Genomic DNA, 15627 nt, shown 5'->3' on the forward strand with positions numbered 1-15627 from the left:
CAAAAAGTGCTTTATAAAATACAATATTCGGTTGATGTGTTGCGAAAATAAAAATGTACGTGCACACAGTACAGTTACAATAATTAAAAAAAATGTTTAGTGATATTAGAATATACCCACAAAATTATATTTCCCATCAAAAGCAAAGAACAACACAGAGTAGTTGGTTCCGTTTATCCTAAAAATTATATATTTATAGGCCAGGCGCGGTGGCTCACACCTGTAATCCCAGCACTTTGGGAGGCCTAGGCGGGCAGATCACAAAGTCAGGAGATCAAGAGCATCCTGGCTAACACAGTGAAACCCCATCTCTACTAAAAATACAAAATATTAGTCAGGCGTGGTGGCGGGCACCTGTAGTCCCAGCTACTCGGGAGGCTGAGGCAGGAGAACAGCATGAACCCAGGAGGTGGAGCTTGCAGTGAGCTGAGATCATACCACTACATCCAGCCTGGGTGACAGAGCGAGACTCTGTCTCAAAAAAAAGAAAAAAAAATATATTTATATATTTGCATGTGTGTATATTTATATGAAATATTTATTTTGATCATATATTTATAGATTTCATGAAATATATGTATGAAAAACCTCACAAAATTAGGCATTTTTTTTTTTTTTTTTTTTTTTTTTTTTGAGACGGAGTCTCACTGTGTCTCCCAGGCTGGAGTGCAGTGGCGCGATCTCGGCTCACTGCAAGCTCCGCCCCCCGGGTTCACGCCATTCTCCCGCCTCAGCCTCCCAAGAAGCTGGGACTACAGGCGCCCGCTACCGCGCCCGGCTAGTTTTTTGTATTTTTAGTAGAGACGGGGTTTCACCATGTTAGCCAGGATAGTCTCGATCTCCTGACCTTGTGATCCACCCGCCTCGGCCTCCCAAAGTGCTGGGATTACAGGCTTGAGCCACCGCGCCCGGCCAGTAAAATTAGGCATTATAATAGTTGAAGTAATTTTACAGATGGTAGAGTTATAGAGGGTATTATTCCATTTTTTATTATTATTTTGAATTTTACTTTATTTTCCAAATTTCCACAACATGCCTTTTTCATTATAAAAGTCATAATAAACTATGGCTTCCATTATTTAAAAAGCTACAAAACTGAAGATCTTTTTAAAATTACTCTAATTTGTAGATCTTCATGAAAATGTGGAGGAAGACGCATTGTTTAGAATTGTTAATCAATTACGTTTGCATCATAGTACTACTACCAATTAACAGTGTGATGTTAGATACATTGCTTAACTTCTCTGGGATAGTTTTGCCATCTAGTAATGTGAAAAAGTAATGCCTATGTCTCAGACTCACTTTGAGAAATAGCGCTCACTTCAGCAGCACATATACTGAAATTGAAACGGTACAGAGAAGATTAGCATGATCCCCGCGCAAGGATGATATGCAAATTCAAGAAGCACTAAAAAAAATTAAATAAAAAAAGAAGAGAAAGAATTTTTATGATAAATAAATTAAAATGATTGAAAGCAAGAAACTTGCAGACATATCTTTGTTATGCTATCTTAGATGGCAGAGATTCTACAAGTATTTATAAAATGTCCAGCAGATTTTTAATGGAGTAGCTTCAGCTAAATTAGAGAAGGTTTTGACTGCAAACTCTAAAGAAGTCTCTATCAATATACAATCAGAGAATAATAAAATTACTATTTTGAAACTGACCTTGAGGCATCTCTTCTATCATTAATTCCAGTCTTCCTTTTCCGTCAGTGAAAGTCCAACTTATCCCTGCACACTTTTAACAATGGGACTCTCATTCATTTGGCAGTACTAGGATAGAACTCACTATTAGTATTTTTTTTTCCTCGGTTAAGCCAAAATCCATTTATCTGTTCCTTTCACTCTACATCTTGCTTCTTTATTCAGGATCTAGATAAAATAGGCCTAATCCAACAGTCACACGATAGCCTTTTCCGTTTCTAAAAACAGCTATCATTTCCCCTCTCTACTGATCCAGATTATTATTCACTTTTCCCCCAGCTAATCCTTGGAAAATAAGGTTGCTAGGCCCCTCACTTTCCACTGGAGCACACACACTATATACTTACGAAATTGTGGAATCTAAGCCTGAATACAATTTCAACCAAGTTTCACTAGCACAAAACACAGGATTCTGCCTGCCTATCTTGTTTTTAAAATCATATAATATTGTAGGATTCCTATCATTGGTTGTCTTAAACGAACTTTGAACATGGTACACTGAAAAGGTATTGGCCTTGAAACTCAGAGATGTAGCATCTAGTACAGTGCCTGGCACATAGTAAGCACAGTAGTCCCCACTTATTCATGTGGGATGCATTGCAAGACTCCCAGTGGATGCTTGAAACCATGGATAGTACAGAAGCCTAGATACGCTGTTTCTTCCTATACATACATACCCATGATAATCTTTAACTTGTAAACTAGGCACAGTGAGAGATTAATAACAGTAGGAATAAAATAGAACAACTATAATAATATACTGTCATAAGAGTTAAGTGAAATTGGTCTTTCTCTCTCTTGAAATATACTCACACTTCTTGTGCCTACATGTTGAGTTGAAGGGAGATGAATGACATAGGCACTGTGATGTAGCTACAGGCTACTATTGACCTTCTGACAACACATCAGAAGGAAAATAGTCTGCTTGGGGTGATTCTGGGTCCTCAATCCATGTAGGTGTCGATAGTTGGATGTCAGGAGCAGACAACACTGATGACTAATGGGTGAATGGGTAGCATACATATGGATGTGTTGAACAAAAGGATGATCTGTGTCCAGGGTGGGATGGAACAGGACAGTGGGAGACTTCATCATGCTACTAAGAATGGCTTGCAATCTAAGACTTGTACATTGTAGATTTCTGGAATTTTTCATTTATTATTTTTGGACTGCAGGTGACCTCAGGTAACTAAAACCACAAAAAGCAGAAACACAGATGAGGGGGATCAACTATTTTCAACAAATGATGGCTGTTATTGTCATAATTACCACTGTAGTTATTTAAAAATGCTTAAGACATTTTAGATTTGTAATCACTAAGCCCTATTTTCCTGAACCTGTGTAACACATTTGGTTTTTAGAAATCTGGGTAGAACATTCATCTTTGTTAACTGTATTTTATGAGAATTAAATTGTCTTATCATAGTAACCCTGTTAAAATCTTTTTGGATTGTGATTCAGTGTGAAACCATATGTGCTTTCCCTGCCAGATCTCTGTCAACTGTGCATGCGATGAGCTGTCCACTATATCTTCGGTCAAGCCACAGATAAAAATGTTGACTGAAGCAAGTTCAAAGTCTGAGGCACATGTGCTGTGTATCACTCGACATGAGGAAGAAAGGAACTGCTTATAGCAGTGTATACCTACGTCCTTTGAGAAATGGCAGACTAAGCCGTTTTAATCATTTAATTTTAACCCTCTGGGTCACTACGTTTATCTGAAGTGCACTTAACGTAGAATCTAAGACCATTTGAAAATTGTCATTGGCATTAGTTCTTGTTTTTTTACAAATATAGACGGAATCGCAACTCAAACTTGTGAGCTCTATTGGTATATCTGAGCAGTACAATTAATGAATTTCAGTTAATTTTTAAAAACTTACTCTGTTCTAGTTCCTAAGCCAGAGCCTGAAGAAGTTCACGGTCTAGTCAAACACACAAATATATAGATATATCATCGTATGTATGTTGTCAAGTACTAAAACAGAGGCATTCATGACTGTTTATAAAGAGTCATAACCAAATTCCTGGCCACATAATTAAAAATATTTTAGAGCTGGCAAATATTTTATAGATTACCAAATCCAATCTTTAATTATATCCAGAAACTGGCTCGGAAAAGGGAACCAACTTGGCCGGGCACGGTGGCTCATGCCTGTAATCCCGGCCCTTTGGGAGGCCAAGGCGGGTGAATCACAAGGTCAGGAGATGGAGACCATCCTGGCTAACACGGTGAAACCCCCTCTCTACTAAAAATACAAAAAATTAGCCAGGCATGGCAGCTGGCGCCTGTAGTCCCAGCTACTCGGGAAGCTGAGGCAGGAGAATGGCATGAACCTGGGAGGCGGAGCTTGCAGTGAGCCAAGATCACCCCACTGCACTCCAGCCTGGATGACAGAGCGAGACTCCGTCCAAAAAAAAAAAAAAAAACAAAGAAAAGAAAAAAAAGGGGGAAAAAAAAGAAAAGGGAACCAACTTGCCCAAGTTCATATAGTTAACTGATGGACAAGAACTCAAATGTTTGAGTGCCTACAGAAATGTCCTTCCCCTATCCTCCCCTCGACAATGTCCTCCTGCACCAATAAATATGTACGTTTGTTTATATGTAATGGTAGACTATCCTGTCTAAGAGTCATCTTTCTGAAGAATCTTATAATCCAAGATTGAAGGTATTGATACAGAATAAATAAGAAAAGTGTATTCTATTGAGTCTTTATCCTTGAATATACCTAAGGAATTAAATGTGCACACTCATGAACAATTAAATTCCCTTACATTCCAATATTAGCTTGTCATTATTTGTTTTTTTCCCCTCCTCCATGGAATATAGGGAAATATAATAACACCTTACTACTGATTAATGCTCATTCGTTTTAATTCATTCCACAAATATTTATTGACTTTCCACTATGTGAAAGGTCCTTTTGAAACCAGAAAAGTTCCCTTGTCCCCTTTTCAGGGCATGTGATGAGGGTGTGGCGCACTTCTTCAGTGCCCCACTGTTCAAACCTCTAGGGGAGCATACAGACGGGCAGGCCATGGAGCTCCCACCCCAGGGCATTGTCTGGAGGTGAATGTTTACAGCCCATGCACCAGTGGGCGTGGGTTACAGGGTGCTTGCTTAGTTTAGCCATCTATAGGCAGCTTGTGCTAACCAGCTCAATTAGACCCTCTATATTACCACAAAGACAGAGGACTTTCTGTATCTTGGGTTCCTGTCTTGGTGTTCCAGAAGAATCAGATCACACCTGGGCTTAGAGAATGAGTTCAAGGTTTTATTGAGTGGAGGTAGCTCTCAGCAGATGGGGGAAGCCAGAAGGGGATGGAGTGGGTCAGGCCGCTCAGCAGCCTGGGCTCTTCTCCGACTCCCCCTGGCCAAACTCTGCCTCATTCCACCGGTCGATGGGCTGCCTGTGTGCTGGCATCTGTCCTGTGCTCTTCTGCCAGCATGCTCCCCTCAACATCCTCTAGATGTCCAGCCACTTGTGTCTTCTTCAGCCGGTGTGTTCCTCTCAACATCCAGCCGCTTGTGTCTCTGCCTGCTAGGGTCTTGGGGTCTTTATAGGCACAGCATGGGGGCATGGCAAGCCAGGATGGTCTTGGGAAATGCCACATTTGGCCAGGAAAACAAAAGTGCCTGTCTTCACCTAGATCCGTGGGCACAGGCCCAGGGGTGGAGCCCTAGCTAGGGACCATGCCCTTCCCCACTTCCCTATCATTTAAAGGCAGCACACCCTTCTCTTCTCAGTACTTCCCCTTTTCCCCTTTGGTATCACTTTGTAAGATAAAATATAGAGTAACTATGGTAGCAGCCCTTAAGGAAGTCTATTTGTCTTGGTAATACTCTGCTCTTTGTGTTACAATGAAATGTATCATAAAGTCTAATAACAGATGGATATTCTGGATACTTACTCTTACCAAGAACACACAGACTACTGTTCTAGGGTATCTGTGCCACAATAAAGTATTAGTGAAGCAAATATTTATTGGATCTTACTGTCTGAAGGAAACAGAGGTATGTGGTTTTAGTAACATTTTCTGATTTGGCACTCCCAACTCCTCTGAGAAGTTGATATTCTAATTGCCCACTAGTGATTATAGCTGAAAACCTGAGGTTGCTAGATGCTGAGTAATTTATCTCAGGTCCTAAAAGTAAATGAAGGAGCTAGCATTTGAATGCAAGTCCATGTGACTTCAAAGCCTATGCTGTTTCCACAGAACTTTCACAAGGTTCTGGAATCAAAGGGTGGTGACAGCCATCAGTGTCTAAAATGGGTAAGAGAAGCTTGGAAGGAGTGAGTCTGTCACTGAACTCAATAGTTTGCATTTGTTTAAGTTTAACCGGTATGATAAAAACAGATTTTTTTAAATAAATTGGAATATAAACACGTACACTTTCCTCAAGTATCTCTAAGTGCACGATTCTGCACTAAAGCTGTGAAATTCTGCAATTGATCATTTTAAAAAGCTGTTATTCACTATTGCTGTTAATGAGAATGATATTTTACTTCCTTTTCTGAAGCTTCTCTTTCTGTATTTTCAACACGGGCAGTTATACATAAAGTCATTTACTACACATTTTGAGTTTTTTTTTGTTTTGTTTTGTTTTTTAATGTGGATGGTTCTGGCACTGAGTTTATCTCCTGTTAAGCACATTTCTTTTTGGCCATGAAGATGAGCCAAATTACCTTAGCTATTTGGTCTTACCCATGGTGTAACACTTGCCAGAAGTTTCTCTGGGGAAATTATGCAGCTCTAAGCAGCTCCGGATCTTTCAGCCCCAAGTTTCCTCAAAATAACCTGGACCTTTTCCACACTCTTCAGTTCCACCTCACTGGTCCCTGGACGAGTTGTGTAAGGTTTTTGAATGACCTTGATCCACCCTAATTTGAAATCACCACAGGTATCAGAAGGAAAAGCTGAGGGGGATTATTCCCAAGTAGGACGGATCAACTCTAAACTGACACAGGCTCTGTAGGAAGGGCTCAATCTTCTGTTTTTCTTACTGGGTAGCTTTTTCACTTATGATGAGGAAGGGAGTTCTATCGAGAATAGTCATCCCCCTGGCTTTTCTTTAGAAGAGGTCAGAGATGAAAAAGCAGGTGAGACTCCTAATCTTTTATTTACTTTCCCAAAAGCGAATTTACAGTATAGACAGGAGACTAAATGGCAAGGACTTCAGTTAACAGTGCAGCGCCAGGCCATGGGGATAAAATAATAAATAGGATACACAGAGTCCTTCACTCCCAAAGCCTGTAGTTAAGCACCATTTCAATAAACTTATTTCTCTAAAGTAGTACACATACCAGGAAAGGGGAAAGGAGTCCTAGGGAGCTGAGAATGGGACTCAAACCCAAATCCACCAAGCTGGGCAAAGTTCTGACCTCAAATACCTATGTCTAGTTGTCCTCAGAGATTATACATTTTATTTTTAATCTAATGGTCATTTATGTAATACTTGCTATATGTCACGCACTATTATAAGTGCTTTAGAAACATTCGGCTGGGTACGGTGGCTCACGCCTGTAATCCCAGCACTTTGGGAAGCCGAGGTGAGCATATCATGAGGTCAAGAGTTCAAGAACAGCCTGGCTAACATAGTGAAACCCCGTTTCTACTAAAAATACAAAAAATTAGCTGGGGATGGTGATGGGTGCCTGTAATCCCAGCTACTCGGGAGGCTAAGGCAGGAGAATCACTTGAACCCAGGAGGTGGAGGTTGCAGCGAGCCAAGATGGCGCCACTGCACACCAGCCTGGGTGAGAGTATGAGACTCTGTCTCAAAAGAAACATTCATTTAATCTTCATATTAAACCTACAAAATAGATGCTATAATCACGGGTCCTATTATATGGATGAATAAACTGAAGCACAGGTAATTTGAGTAACCAGCTCAAGGTCACGCAACTAGGAAATAGCAGAGCTGGGTTTTGAACCCAGAGGCCATGCTCTTATTCCTAAAATAGGAACCTATCAATAAATCCTTTAAAAGGAAAAGTTCCTGTGACCTGCTCAGGGGTGGCATGGGAAAGAAAGACTTGGAAAGACTATTTGCATTCTGCAATGCTGAAGTACAACAGGAGGGCATCACTCCTTCCCTGGTCTTGGTCTGTAGGAAAAGGAGGACCCCCAGTAAACTGCTGGAGCCACAAATATGGCCTGGGCCATGTGATGCAAAAGCCTGTGTGAGGCTCCTGCCAAGACACCAAAATAGCTTATTCATATAGAACTTTTTAGTGTAATCCAGGCCCATCATAGACCTCGGATAGTGGCAATTTCTAAGGAAGAGAACATATAAATAGTCCTCTCCCATCTTAAAAGTAATTTTTGCAGATAGTAGCTTCTCTTGCCAAACTTCTCTACATGAAGAGAGAGGACTGATGACAAAGACCCCTCTCTGACAGAAAAGTCCCAAAGTACCCTCACACTGCCAGCCTTTCAGAGGAAATGAGAGAGAGAGCAGCTGGTTAAACCAGAGACAGAATATCCTTTTTATTACCTACCTTCCATGATCCAAAAATAACTAGACCCCCAGTAGCCAGGAAACTTGAAGAACAGAGAGAGGAAAAGAGGAAAATGCGTCAATTTCATGAACTAGAAAACACTAAAAATTCAGGCAGGGATCTGTGTGCTTTCAGAGCAAACTACCACACTGAAATTAAATCTCCATGGCCCCTCAATCACCAAACCATCTCTACAGCAGACTGCCCTTTCAAATATTTGCTTTGTATTTTTCTTTCATTTTCCTTGCCTCCATTACCCAGAAAATGGAAATACGTGAACTACTACTTGCTTGACCTTGAAAAAGTGTCCCACTCTTTTTGAGTCTCAGTCTCCTTGTCTGTAAATGTGAACTAATCTAACCCCACAGGGTAGCGCTAACTGATGGAAGAACCTGGCACAGGGCCTGTTTCATAAGGAACACTCAATATAGGCTTCTCTTTCTTTTTTTTTTCTTTGAGGCGCAGTCTTGCCCTGTCACCAGGTTGGAGTGCAATGGTGCAGTCTTGGCTCACTGCAACCTCCATCTCCTGGGTTCGAGTGATTCTCCTGCCTCAGCCTCCCAAGTAGCTGAGACTACAGGCACCCCCCACCACGCCCAGCTAATTTTTTTGTATTTTTAGTGGGTTTCATCATGTTGGTCAGGATGGTCTCGATCTCTTGACCTCATGATCCACCTGCCTTGGCCTCCCAAAGTGCTGGGATTACAGGCATGAGCCACCACACCCGGACAGCTTCTCCTTTTTATTAACAAAATTAGCTTTTGAGTGCTTGCTCATCTTTCTAGCTAGCTTTGTGATCTTGCATATGTCATTTAACTTAGCTGAACCTTCACTGCCATCCATAAAAATCAGTGTAAATAAATGAAAGTATTTATCATTTTGACAACTAGAATTTCTATGAGGAAGGAGGCTGTGTTTGAATTAAAAAAAAAAAAAAAAAACCCTTTGATGATTTCTGGTGTTAGCTAATTGGCATCATGGCTTCCAAAATGAGGGACAAAATGCTCTCTATGGGACAACTAAACTTGAAATAGAGAAATAAAGAAAATACCTGATGAGAAAAGAGGAGTACGAGGGGCAAGAAAAGATAGCCTAATAGGGTTAAAGGTTTGTGAAGCTCTGCAGTGGTGGGGTAGCTGAGGATATTGTAAGAGCAAGGTTTCTTACTATTCTGTTTAAAGTTGTTTATGTTGCTTGGACTTAAAGCTTTCTCTGTTTCACCACCACATCTTACAGATAGTCTAATAGGGATATTTGTTAGGAGTGTTAATCTTATGGAATTTGAAGAACCTGAGTTCCAAGTGTAGGTCAACAAAGATGACCCAGGACAGAGCAGGTGCCCAGACATGTAGGTGGTCATGAAAGCAGAACCTTGGACACATCCAGGGAAGTCCTGGCTGTCTGCAGGCCCAGGGAGGTGAGAAGGGAATCTAAAGCCCATGTTACCTAGATATTTCAGAGGCAAGGAAGATTTCAGCTGAGAGTACAGTTACCGAAGGACAATCACATGAGCTTAGCAGGTAAATGACTCACATCCATCTCAAGTTATATGGCCTTGTAAGTGCTCTCCCTCTCTCTATTCCCTCCTTCCAGTCTTTGTTTCTTGCTGTCTTTATATCTTGCTTTTAGTAAAAATGCTGTAGTTTTACTTTGGAGTGCATATTTCTATGTCGTAGTTCAACCCAAATTATTCCAAAGGGGAAATATTAGGTAATCTGTTCCAAACGCAGTATATTTCAATCTCCAGAAAGCATATATATTTTTTTCTTTTAAACCACATCATCCCAGTGAATATTAATCTATGTAAAAGTGATTCATTATCACCTTTCATTTTTACTATCCACTGTCTTATTGTTCATTACTATCTAGAGGCTGGTTTCTCACTTTTGTCCTTGGATTTGCAATTTTTATTGCCACTGCAGACTACTTTTTCATATCTCCTTTTACAGTTTCTGTGTTTCTCCATAACCATCCCTCTGTGTTCCATGATCAAGTAAAGTGGCAGTCACTAAATTATTGGGTATTCTCTACAGTTTCCCACCATTGGTGATGTTGGCCATATAATCTGCTCTCTCTTTTCAGTGAACCATATATTGAAAAGGATATATGGGTATTAACACTCAGAAAGCTCAAAATTCCAAGGAGCTTACCCAGACCAGTGTCTGGCTGATTTAGAGATCAACTTCCTGTTTATTATCAACTATTATCTGCATTGATTTTTTTAATTCTCTTTTTCTTTCTGTCTCTAGTTCTATACAATCCTGTTGCTTAGTTTCTTGTGCCATTGAAAAGCTGTTCCTTCATCTCGATTGTCAATGCCTAGATTTCAGGTCCTCTGCAAACCTCTCTTCTTTCATTTAATAAACTCATTTGGTTAGTTCCCACTACACAAGAAAACAAATTTCAGGCACCCTGGAATTTCTCATGGACTCTTCTCTAAAATACTCACTTTGGGCTGGGCGTGGTGGCTCATGCCTGTAATCCCAGCACTTTGGGAGGCCGAGGCGGGCAGATCACGAGGTCAGGAGATTGAGACCATCCTGGCTAACATGGGGAAACCCGGTCTCTACTAAAAGTTAAAAAAAATTAGCCGGGTTTGGTGGTGGGCGCCCATAGTCCCAGCTACTTGGGAGGCTGAGGCAGGAGAATGGTGTGAACCTGGGAGGCCGAGCTTGCAGTGAGCCAAGATCACACCACTGCATTCTAGCCTGGGCAACAGTGAAAGACTCGATCTCAAAAAAATAAAATAAAATAAAACAAAGTAAAATAAAATAAAATAAAATAAAATAAAATAAAATACAGTTCTCACCTTGGCCAAATTCTCTGCCACCAGTCCCTACTTTTTTCCCACCCTGCATCAAAGTTGTAAGTAGTTGATTGAGGATACTCTTCAATTTGGGAACATTATCAGTTATTATCACTGGTTCACAAAAGGTCCCTCCTTTATTTTATATATTTATGTACTTTCTCTTTTCACAATGTGTTATTACCACTTGTTTGCATGTGTCCATACAGTCGTTTCTGCTGTAATGCTCATTATGCAACTGTGAATTTGTTTTCATGCCATTGACAGAGCAAAAAGTTTGAGTATAATGTAAAATTTATGTTGTGTGGAGTTCTGTCCAGGAGAAACACTAGGTGAATTCAGAAAACGGTACCCCAGTGATTGGAGCACCAAAGGAACATACAAAAAGCATACGTATACACACTCCTCAAACGTGTACTAGCTACCTCGATTCCCTGTCTGTGTTAGGAGCCATACAGATATACACCTGGCACTACAACTGTCTGTCTGATTAAAATAAGCTTTGTTCCAGCACTTCACAATAACTCACAAGTTCCCACTCTCCCCATGTCCACTTTTACAAGAACACTTCTGATCTTTTTAAAAATGAAACTTTTTATATGTACATATTGTAACATGTATGTACTTTAACCACTTAACGTATATAATTGTGCTGCAGTTTTTATTAGATTTCAAACTTTTTAATGTCACTGGAAAATATTTTTTGTTCCCAAACACATTGTTTTCACAAGTACAGTGTTTTCTACTGCATGCTTTTGCATACCAAGGTGATTTTTAGAAAAGAATAGGTTGCTTTATGAAGAAATGACTATTGGTTTATACACACATATATTTAATTTATGAAAATTAAATTATGTATAAATGTCATTCTGTTTCCTGCTGGGTTTTTTTTTAATCTAAGTGCTATGCTTTCAGATCCTTCAATGTTGTTATTTATGGTTTCTAACCGCCACCTATCACTCTTCTATATTTTACCCATCTACTCTCCCATGGGTAGACACCCACTCAAGGTATTTTCAAATTTCTGCTACTAAATAACATTCAAATAAAATTTTAAAGAAAACCTTGTGCAAACCTTCTTCTGGCTCTATATAATACCTTTCTTTGAAATAAATACTCAGAAGCAGAATTGTCAGATCATAAAGTAAGGAAACTTTTACTGTTCTTAAAGAGTGCCAGCATGGTCTCAAAAAGGTATATGCTATCAAAATACCAATAGTATTCTTCCCAGCAGTAGTAAAAAAAAGTCTTAAAATTTGTATGAAACCATGAAGGACCCCAAATAGCCAAAGCAATAGTGAGCAAAAAGAACAAAGCTATAGGCATCAGATTGCCTGACTTCAAAATATACTACAAAGCTATAGTAACCCAAACTACATGATATTGGCATGAAAACAGATATATAGACCAATTAAATGGAATAGGGAGTCCAGAAATAAATTCATGTATTTACAGCCAAATGATTTTTGACAAAGACACCAAGGACATACACTTGGGAAAAGACACCCTTATTAATAAATGGTGCTGGGAATACTAGATATACATATGCGGAAGAATGAAACTAGACCCCTATCTCTTACCATATACAAAAGTCAACTCAAGATGGATTAAAACTTAAACATAATACCTGAAACTATAAAATTACTAGAAGAAAAGAGAGGGGAAATTGTCCAGAACATTGGTCTAGGCAGAGATTTTATGGTCCAGTCTTCAAAAGCACAGGCAACAAAACCAAAAAAAGACAAATGGAACTACATCAAACTAAAAACAGCTTCTGCACAACAAAGGAAACAATCAACAGTGTTAAGATACAATCTGTAGAATGGAAAAAAATGTTGGCAAAGTATTCATCCAAGGAGGTACTAATATCTAGACTACACACAAAAAACACAACTCAACAGCAAAAAAGTCACTTAAAAATGGGCAAAGAATATGAATAGATATTTCTCAAAAGAAGAAATGCAAATAGCCAGCAGGTATATGAAAAATGTTCAAATTCACTGATCATCAAGAAAATGCAAATCAAAAACACAATGAAATATCATCTCACTGCATTTAGAATAGTTATTATCAAAAAGACAAAAATTAAATGCAGGCAAGGAAGCAAAGAAAATGGAACTCTTATACACTGTTAGTGGGAATGTGGATTCATATATCCATTATGAAAAATAGTATGGAGCTTTCTTTAAAAACTAAAATTAAAACTACCATATGATTCAGCAATCCTGCTACTAAGTCTTTATCCAAAGGGAAATCAGTGTATCAAAGGGACATTTGCACCCCCATGTTTATTGCAGCACTATTCACAATAGCCAATATATGGAACCACCCTAAGTGTCCAACAATGGATAAATAAGAAAATGTGTTATATAAACACAATGGAATACTATCCAGTTATTTAAAAAGAACAAAATCCTGTCATTTGCACCAATGTGGTTAGAAGTAGAGCTCAACAAGTTAAGTGGAATAAGCCAGACAAAGACAAATATCATATGATCCTATTTATACGTGGGAGCTAAGAAAGTTGACCTCAGGCTAGCACGCTAGCTCACTCCTATAATCCCAACACTTTGGGAGGCCAAGGCAGGTGGGTCACCTAAGGTTAGGAGTTCTAGACTAGCCTGGCCAACATGGTGAAACCCTGTCTCTACTAAAAATTAAAAATTTAGCCAGGCATGGTGGCATGCGCCTATAGTCCCAGCTACTCGGGAGGCTGAGGCAGGACAATCGCTCAAACCTGGGAGGCGGAGGTTGTGGTGAGCCGAGATCATGCCACAGCACTCCAGTCTGAGCAACAGAGTGAGACTCTATACCAAAAACAAACAAACAAACCAACAAACCATTGATCTTATGGAGATAGAGAGTACAATGACAGTTCCTAGAGCCTGGGAAGTAGTGGGGGTGAAGAGAGATTGCTTAATGGATAAAAACATACAATTACATAGAAGGAATGAGTCTAGTGCTGAGTAGTATAGCAGGATGACTACAGTTAGCAATAATTTATTGTATATTTCTAAATAGCTGGAATATCTGAAATGTTCTCAATATTAAAAATGATAAATGTTTGAGGCAAAGGATATCTTAACTGCTCTATCCGACACTCAAGATTCTTAGCATTCTAATTTTTGCCCACCTAATGTACATTCCCTTCTGCAATTTCTTCTTGTTTTCATATCCAGTTTCAGATCACCTGTGATTCTTTTGACTCTGCCTTACTCCTGAGGCTCAGTTCACAGTGACATTTCTTCAGCTCTGACATTCACATTTTTTTTCTGCATGTTCCACACCCATCCTATGGTTACACTATATTCCTCAATAAATATCCCATCAGTTCTATCAAGCCCCAGCTGCCTGTCCACTCATTCAGCATAGACTCTCATATCTAATTCTGCCATCTTATTTATTCTTTCTGCTCTAAGCAAAACTTGGATACTACCACATGCCTGTCCAAGCTCCCTGGCCTTTCCTAACTATTTAATATAAAGTAGAAATAATTCCCTTCTTCCACAAAACCTGACATACATTCATTACGTTTATTCCCCCTTGTTTCCTTATTAATAGTATTTGTTTACTTATTTCTTTTGCTAAGGGGATTCTGAGCTACTCGAGTGTAGGGTATTTGTCTTTGATTCATCCTTATTTCTTCCACATTTAGTACGCTCTCAAAAACTCTCCCCTGAGTGACGGAATGAGTAAAAGTGAGTAAATCAAATGTCATTTTGTATCAAGTGCCCTTAAGTAATCAAAGTTTGCAACACCCAATATATTAGTCACAATTTAAAACTCTTTATTGACATAGAACAAAAACTTAGATCATTTTTAATTAAAAACTGTATCTTAAAACCAATTCATAAAGGAGATGGACTGATTATTTGTCACCTTTTTATTCTAAGAGAGTGATGTTTTATTAATTAGCCTCTCTTGTCTATAACCCTTTTCTATAGTTATCATTCTGCATATCAGTAATGCTGGGATTTGCTAAAAATGAAATATAATGGATAATAAATTCAGAAGCTAATTCTCATATCATTCTCAAGTGAATTCCATTTGACTCAATTTATCCTTTTCTTCCTCAGAGTCTCTGAGATAACTTTATTAAATATTAATATAGAAGTGAGGAAGGATTATGGCTATGCATTATATGTTACTCTAAAAGTGTTTGTATAATTGGGGGCAGGGTGCTAAAACTGGGACTGTTCTGGTTTTAGCGCTAAAAGTCCTGTATCCCAGAAATCTTTTCAGTCCTGGGAAGATTGATGGTCATATTAAGTCTCAACCCTCTTCATTTATTGCGATTTCCTAAGCAGGCATTCAAGATCTCCTCTGCTTTAACTATGACTTTCTTCTCTGTTGTATTCTCAGCAACTCTTCTTGTAATCTACTTTCTAGGCAACCCAAACCATAGCCTGATCTTTACACACGCAGTGGTTCCCTTGCCTGCTGTAGTACAAGGTCAAATTATATGGATTTGGATAAAATGTTATTTTCCCCACCATATATATTGTTCTACCTATAGATTTGTCATACTATGAGTTTGGCTTATTTTGTTAATCTGTTCTGCCTTGCATGACAGTATCTTTCATATGTGTTATCACTTTGTTTCAAAGAAGA

The 15627-nt window shown here is 39.1% G+C and overlaps 1 non-coding gene across 1 annotated transcript; it reads left to right on the forward strand.

Annotated features, from left to right (window-relative positions):
• The first annotated feature begins 1313 nt into the window (after positions 1–1313).
• On the forward strand, positions 1314–1420 carry LOC112607423. Its single transcript, XR_003115777.1, has one exon. It is a non-coding gene; the product is annotated as a U6 spliceosomal RNA (small nuclear RNA).
• Positions 1421–15627: the final 14207 nt, after the last annotated feature.

This window comes from Theropithecus gelada, chromosome 14 (assembly GCF_003255815.1).
Source record: "Theropithecus gelada isolate Dixy chromosome 14, Tgel_1.0, whole genome shotgun sequence".
Taxonomy (NCBI): Eukaryota; Metazoa; Chordata; class Mammalia; order Primates; family Cercopithecidae; genus Theropithecus; species Theropithecus gelada.